The sequence below is a fragment of the Carlito syrichta genome, unplaced genomic scaffold (genome assembly GCF_000164805.1).
Source record: "Carlito syrichta isolate Samal-C Ts95f unplaced genomic scaffold, Tarsius_syrichta-2.0.1 Scaffold301635, whole genome shotgun sequence".
Taxonomy (NCBI): domain Eukaryota; kingdom Metazoa; phylum Chordata; class Mammalia; order Primates; family Tarsiidae; genus Carlito; species Carlito syrichta.
The window spans coordinates 476,207-484,402 of record NW_007245731.1 but is presented as its reverse complement, the minus strand read 5'-3'; positions in this window follow the sequence as shown (position 1 = coordinate 484,402).

The following is an 8,196-nucleotide window of genomic DNA, read 5'->3' as shown; positions in this document are numbered from 1 at the left end:
GGGAATACCATTAAAATTTTGAATTTGAATCATAGTATTTTAAATACAATACAGGAAACAATTGTTGTCTTGTCAAACATTAAAAATCTATTAGGGTGTTTATAGGTTTTTGTTCGGGAGAATAAAGTATTCAAAATCACAAAGAAATTCAAATTTTGTCCAGAGGAGTAAAAGATTAAAGTTCTCTTTGTTAGGTGAAGTTTTAGCTTTTAGAATATGGGACATAGGGGTCTATTAATTACCAATGGAGGAACTGATTTTTCTATCAATGTGGTTCAGCGACTACAATGCTAACAGGAAAATGAAGAGTTGGTTATTGAAAATAAATAATGAGAATGAAATATTCTGGGAGAAATGAGGGCATCAGAGAAGACTAATTGCATTGTTACTGAGCTGTACTGAAAGAACGATGAATTACAAAAAGGTGAAGATGATGAGACATTTCCTCAACAAACACTGAAAAATGTTTATTGAGCCATTGTTGTGTGAAAGGAAATGTGTAAAATGACAGTATATAAAAAACTGTAAGTTTACTATTTAATAAGGTATAACACCTATACACGAAAATGAGAGGCAAGAATTAAAGATCGTATTAGGTGATAGACATAGAAGATCTAAAGGGGATTATAAGGGGATTTCTGGGTAAGGGTGTATAAAGTTGCCAACATAAAGACTTAAGACATTCAAACTCCCATCATCTTCTCCCTAATAGTGCACCTCTTTTAAAGGTGATTATTTTTCTTGCGGAGGAAAGCAGATCATGTCATAAATTATATTCTTAATCATATCAATTGGCTAAGTCATTTCTACTTTGTGACATTAAATGTCCTGAAAATGAGTGTAAATTTAACAAATTAGTTAAACTTGAAGTTTTGGTAAGTACACCATGTTAGCTACAGTGAATAAGACCATCCTGGCATGTTCTTTGTTGTTTAATTAAAATTTTTTTTAAATTTTAAAGATGTGGGGTACTGGCACGTTTTAAAGTTCATGGTCAGATGCAGTTATGAGATTTGTTGATTCTTCCTCTTCCATTGACTGCTGCATAAAAGTCTTATAGTTCTTGCTTCTAGATAGGGATCCTGTGCTATCCTGCTGCTATTTTAACTTCTTAGTCCAAGCTACCATCATGTTTTCCCTGGGTAATAGTCTCCCGTTGGTGTGTCCAATTCTAAATCACTGATATACTTTATTATCTGTCTCCCATTCTAATATAAGGGTCATAATGTCAGGATACCCACGGAATAGCCCCCCACCAGAGCCAGAGCCAGAGTGACTTTTTAGAATGGAAAATCAGATCATGCCATTCCCTCCTTGAAACTCCTCAGTGGCTTTTCAGAGGGCACCCCAGAGCTCTATCCAGCCTATTGCCTTCCACACTTTCACTCGCTTCCCCTATTCCAGCCATATTAGGGATATACCTGCTTTTCATGCCTTTCAGTCATACTGCCTCTTCAGAGCATTGCTTTCTCTGCTTATACTGTGAAAAAGAAAACACAATTTCAGAACCCTCTAAACGTTTTATGCCAAGGGGGAGGTTAGGCCCTAGAGACAAGTCATGTAGCAGGTTTGCAATTCTGCTTCTTAGATTATAGATAAAATTTTTCTCATTTTTCTAGTTCTGTGGGTGATGAGGGAGACCCAAGGCCAGACAACTCCTCTTCCAATTACTGATTTTTGTTATAGAGCAACTGTTCCCCTTATTGTACTGTAAGTACAATAAGTACAATAAGTACTTATTGTAAGTACTGTAAGTACAATAAATACTTATTGACCTGAATGCACCCAAGACCCCATGACTATTATTTCTTCAGTGCGGAATGTTAACTATACTTTTTTCCAAAAGAAAAAGACCACTTTGACTAATCAGATCATTGTAGTTATGCATTTAGCTTTACATAGAAAGATGTCAAAATTCTGTTAAGCTTCACCAAATATTGTTTCTGTAAATGACCTCAAACTTATACACTTTGAAACATTGACTTTTATTCTTTGAAATCTGTGTTTCCTGGGTGACCTGTACCCAAACTTTGTGCTTGAATAAACTCTTTTTAAAATAGATTTCAACTTTTTAGTTATTTTAGGTTGACAAATGCTTGTCTCCTAGGTTTTCGTATACCTGATGTCTTTCCTTCAGATTTTAATTAAAGCATCATCTCTCCATAGTTGTTTTTTTTAACAACCTAGTCATTCTCTAATATAGAATCTTTAAAATGTTATGTGCATTTGTGGTCTCTATTTGAAATTATCTCATTTATCTACTTTATTATCTGTCTCCTATTAGAATATAAAGGTCATAATGTCAGGATCCTTTCTACCTTCTTTGTGGTTTTATCTCTAGCACCTATGATAATACGTCTATCATGGTGAAGATGCCATATATAGTTATGGAATAAATGTTGAATTATGATTGAAGTGTTTTCTTCCCATTCATCTTCTACACTTTGTGGCAGAGTTTAGAGTTGTGGCTTATGTAGGGGCCAAGAGAAAACTTCCCCTTTGCTCTCTGTAGGTCATTAAAAGAGCAACTGACAAAGAGGCAGATTAATAAGAGAAAAGGTAGACAAATGGTTTAACATGTATATGAAGGAGAAATACAGAGTGAGAACTAAACTTTTTCCTGTTTTTTTTTCCCTACCCAAATTCCAAACTAAGTGATGTGGGGAGTTACATTTGATAAGGACTCATGAGACAGAGTTTTTTACCTTATTATCCTATATAATGAAGCTTGTTTTCCAGTCTGATTGTGGCATAACATTGCACAACAGATAAAGAAGGAAATCAAATTATTTTATGATCCTGCAAAGCCATCTCTTGGGGACTCCCAGACTTGGGGAACCTTGTAAGACACTTATCTCTCCTCTCTGAAGTCAGCCACATAGGACTTCATCTACAGATCAACAGACTTGGAGTTTTTCTGTCCCCTTATTTCAACAAGACATCTCCTCTACTGGTTTTCAAATTCCTCACAGAAACTACAAATCGCCAGTCAAGAACTCCTTAAATCTACCTATAACCCACAAGTCCCCACTTGGAAATGTCCCGCCTTCCTGGGCCAAACCAATGAAAATTTCACATACGTTAATTTATGGTATTGGTAACTTCTGCTTCCCTAGAATTGTATATAACCAAGATACCATTCAACCATGGTGGATACACGTTCTCAGGACCTCCTGGGGACATATGCCATGGGTCTAGGTCTTCAATTTTGACTCAGAATAAGTCTTCTTAAAATATTTTACATAATGAAAAGGCAGAGCCCAAAATGGAGTTTCTGTGGTCACCTTGAGTATGCCTGGTCACATGCTTAGGTCAATGCTACACACGCAGAGTAATAACCATTAACTGGAAGAACAAGCTGTTTTCCAGGCCCCTGGGTGAGTTTCATTCTACTTGGTCATTAGACTTAAGATGAACATCTTTGTCCCAAGAATTTGTCTTCCATCTACTGGCACAGACCTTCTTGTCTATGTGATTGATCACTCGTAATTGACCACCTCCCATCTATCTGGTTGTCAGAGATATGAGGAAACAGAACATCACCATGGAGCTAGCTCTCTTTGTTATTTTACCCAAGAATGTTTGCCTGCCCTCCTGAAGAAAGTCTTGTAAGCTCTAGCCCTAAGCATTTAGAACTGATGTTTCTTTTAAGCATCTGGCCTTGGCCTTCTCCTCCCTTGGCGAGTTAATAAATCTCCTTCTCCTCCCCCCCTCCGCAAATCTTTGCTTACTTGTGGTACCTACTCAACTAACTGACCTAACACAGAGTTTGGCATCTTTTCATCAATAAGAGTGATTATCCCAAACCTCCAATGAGATTCAGAAACTTACATATCATCTTTAGGCTACAGAAAGAATGGAGGCTCAGAACACAGCCAAAAACAGGTTATGGTGGTGAATCAGGTTACCCTAACAAGGCAGGTTATGGGAGGGAAAGAAGAGGAGACTACTTGGTTACCTAGAGAAGGCGGTCTTGTCATGCAGATGAAACCTCACAGGTAGCAGGTGGGAGAATAGATAGTGAATGTTACTTTCAGTCCTTTAAATGTTTCAGACTCTAGGTTACTCTTACCTAGATCAGGACAAGGGAGGGCCTCATAGAAAGTCTGGCTGCATAAATGCAGATTCTCTGTAGATGTCAATTGCCCCCACCAAAGACAGCTTTGCAGGGTTACTTCTGTTTGCAGGTCTTTTGAACATTTGTCTCAAAATATACCAAAGAAGTAAACAGAGGGTGCCAAAAAAGTATACACATTTTAAGGAAGGAGAAAACTGTATTAAAATTGTAATACTCAATATATATAACTCTGTATATATAACAAAGGATGAATACAAGTCACATTTGACTTCTACAATTACAAGAGGTACTCACAAAGTGGTTACCATCTGCGTCCAGTCACTTTTGATTTGGGTGAACTAAAAGTAACACATAGATAACATCTCTTAAAACGTGTATACATTTTTTAGCACCCTGGTATATTGGAGTGCAATATTTGGATTTTCTTTACTTGATTCCCAAAGGCTGAAAGAGGAATTTGTTTCATCAGTATCAGATGAATTATCAGTATCAGAATTAGTTTCATCAGTAACAACAGCTTAAGATACTTTTTAAACTCAACTTAGAGTAACATCCCTTCTATGGAATTATGGGAATCGGAGCTTATGTTTCTACAACTTTGCATCCACACGATGAAACTCATCAATTGATGGTAAGTTTTTAAATGCAGTAAGAATAAAGAAAATGCAAGAGTGAGTTACAAGTAAATTGTAAATGTTTCTAACATTATATAAAAGTCTTAAATCATGCACATGAAATAGTAAACACCTAACTTTTTAGAGTCTTCTACATTAAACAGGATATGCAGCATATATGAACTTAGTATCTATTTTTTCCAAAAGTAATATTATTAGGCTTAATGTGAAAGCAACTATGAACTGAAAGTGCACCATGAGCAAAATTTTCTGCTTCTTCCAACAGCAATTTTGAATTTTATTTACATCTATAATGATATACATTTTATTTAAATTTATAAAAATTTCTTTTTGATTACTCCTGTTTCTGCTAGGTACTTTGGGGACCTGCTAAAGCACTGCTAAAGATTATTTTCTCTTCATGATCTTCCTTTAACAAGTGGTAGAAACTCAGGGCAACTTCAGAAAACCAGAAACTTATTAGTTCACAAAACTAGAAATCCCAGGAGGGTTCCATGAAGATTCTGTTTCTTTCTTCATCTCTTAGTTAGGCTTGTCTCTGCTTTCATTCATCTTGGCATCATCATCTACTGATATCAAGCTTTCTCTAAAAAGTTAATAAAGACTAGAGTCAGGATTATATTCTTCTAAAGGAAGGAGACAGGTCTGATTTATTTCCACTAGCTTATTCATGCATTTATTCAATATTCATTTAGTCAGTATTTATAGAGCACTTTTTTCATCAGGAAAATTTTGAAAAATTGCTGCTTTTTGCACACCTGGTTTTGGCTATGCACATCTTCCTGGCAAGAGAAACAGGGTATATTGATGGACAGGACTATATCAGGTACCACCACCTTGGCTGGGAGAAAAGGTTACTATTATTTATATGGATTAGAAAGTGTCCCTGGCTGGGCACAGTGGCTCGCATCCATAATCCCAGCATTTTGGGCGGCCAAGGTGGGAGGATTACTTGAGCCCAGGAGTTTGAGACCAGTTTAGGCAATATCAAGAACTTATCTCTACAAAAGAAAAAAATAAAAATAAATTAGCCGGATGTGGTGGTGCACATTGGAAGGTTGAGGCAGGAAGATCATCTGCGCCCCTGCACTCCAGCCTGAGCAACACAGTGAGACATTGACTCAAATAAACAAACAAACTAACAATAAGGACAATATTCCTGATGTTTTTATAAAAAAAAGTAAGGCATGCTGATCTCAGTTTTAAGAAGATGGGAAACATGATGGGCAGACAAAAACTGATAGCTGTAACATTTCACTACAATAATGAGAGTCCTACATAATTAATGAGTAGTGTATGAAGTTCAAGGTAATTTGACAAAACAGTAAAAAACAAGAATCACTACCACTTATTTCGTTTCTGTATTTTACTTTGAAAAAAATCTCAACTTGATCAAAGTTGCTTGCATAATTGCTTTTATTGCTAGCTGTGTTCTTTATACAATTCCCTATGCTGTTTAATTGAAATGTGGCTAAAGCTTTGTGAGATGGGTTGAACTTCAACAGTATATAATTTTCTCTGTATAATTAAAAAAGGAAATTACCAAGTGGTAGTCATAAACTAATTCCAAACACCCCCATGCCCTACAAAACTAAAACTTAATATTGTCCATCTTAACACATAATTCTAAATTTGGGTGAATACTCCTGTTTCCAATCCTTCCCCAAGCACGTTTTTCTCCTAAACACTTGTGACCTGAATACCAAGCTTTATGTACTAGTAGATCAGTTCATCTTTATTTCTAAATTCATTATAGTTTTTTGAAAATTATTTCATTGGTTTTCATTCTGTGTCTGGAAAGCAAATTTTTTCCATTCTTTTTCATTTTCTTTGACAAATATGTATTGACTACCAGCTATAATCATGCTCTTGTCTAAACTAAAGGAATAAACATTGTTTTCAATGAGACATTTGGTTGCTTGTTACTTATTAGACTTCTTTCTACCCACCTCTGTCTTCACTAAATTTATATGTGTGGGAAGATTCTGTTCTACAAATGTCAAATGCATTTGTGATTTGCTAATGCTTAGTGACACACTTTACTGGACTTTTATTTTTTAAAATTGTCACCACCTTTACTTAGAAAGATCTACCCCTTAGGAAAGCATGCTGGATAGCTTTAACCACCTCCTATTTTTCTGAGTGTTTTATGACTTCCTCCTCACAGCTGTATTGCACTGCTGTCTAGCTGGTAACGTAGGGCTAGGCTATAAGAATTTCTTTATGAAGGAAGGTTTGTTGGATTCCTGTCGGTCTCTCTGAGAAGATAGATATCATTCTTACTAATAGACAAATAATATTTCTGCTCTTTCCTGACCGTATGCATGGGTGACTCTGAAGCATATATATATTTGGAGATTTTGACTGTAAAAAGATTAACAATATTGTGACAGCAAATGCAAGTTTTATGTATTTCTTGGCTTATGAAGTAGAACCCAAAAAACCTGGAATTATGTTTTGAAGGGCAGGTCCCTTGTAGTACAGGCTTTCCCCACCAGATAAGTGTTCTAGAAACCCGTTGATGTCAGTGTACCAGTTAGTGTTGTTGTGAGAGGTTGCGTTTAGCTGCAGTGAAATTTTTTAGAGATTATTTTATTTATTATTATTATTTTAGAAATGTAGGGTACAATTCAGGGTTAGGTACATAAGTGATCATTGTACAGGTAAAGTGTGGATACCCTTATAGATGTTATGTGCCCCTCCCTCCCCTGGCAGTGTCCTGTGACTGCCAATCCCTTTCTTAAAGTATTATGATAATGTTCAGGATCCACTTATGAGTGAGTAGATGTGTTACTCAGATCTTTGCTTCTGTGATAAACCACTGAGTATTATAGTCTCTATTTTCATTCAGGTTGCTGCGAAGTCCATAATTTTTTTATGGCTGCATAATATTCCATCATGTAAATGTGTCACATTTTCTTTATTCAGTTCACTTTCAATGGGCAGCATGACTGTTTCCATGTTTTGGAGATTCTTTCAAGGCATTTGCCCACTTCATGATGGATGATTTATCAGCACACCTGCCCACACCATGCTGAGTATTCAGTAGTTTTCGATCAAAAATGCCATGACCCCTGTGCCCCACCATCCCTATTCACCAGATCTCACACTAAGTAATTTTTGTTTGTTTTTCTCTTTGGATGAAAAAAGTCCTCAAAGGGAAACGTTTTGCCAGTGTGGAAAACTGACAAAAATGGGAGAAACACTAAAATGCATCAAAATTGTTGAGTTCAAAAACTGTTTTGAGCAGTGGAGAAGTATCTTGATAGGTGTACTGCATCCAAAAGGACAGCACTTTGAAAGAGACTGAAGTTTAAACATGCAAGAATAAATACACAATTTTTTTTGAGTTGGTGTCTCACTCTGTCGCCCAGACTGGAGTGCAGTGGCTGCTCCTGGCCACCGCAGCCTCGACCTGCTGGGCTCCGGCGATCCTTCCGCCTCAGCCTTCCAAGTAGCCGGGATTACAGGCATGTACTACCA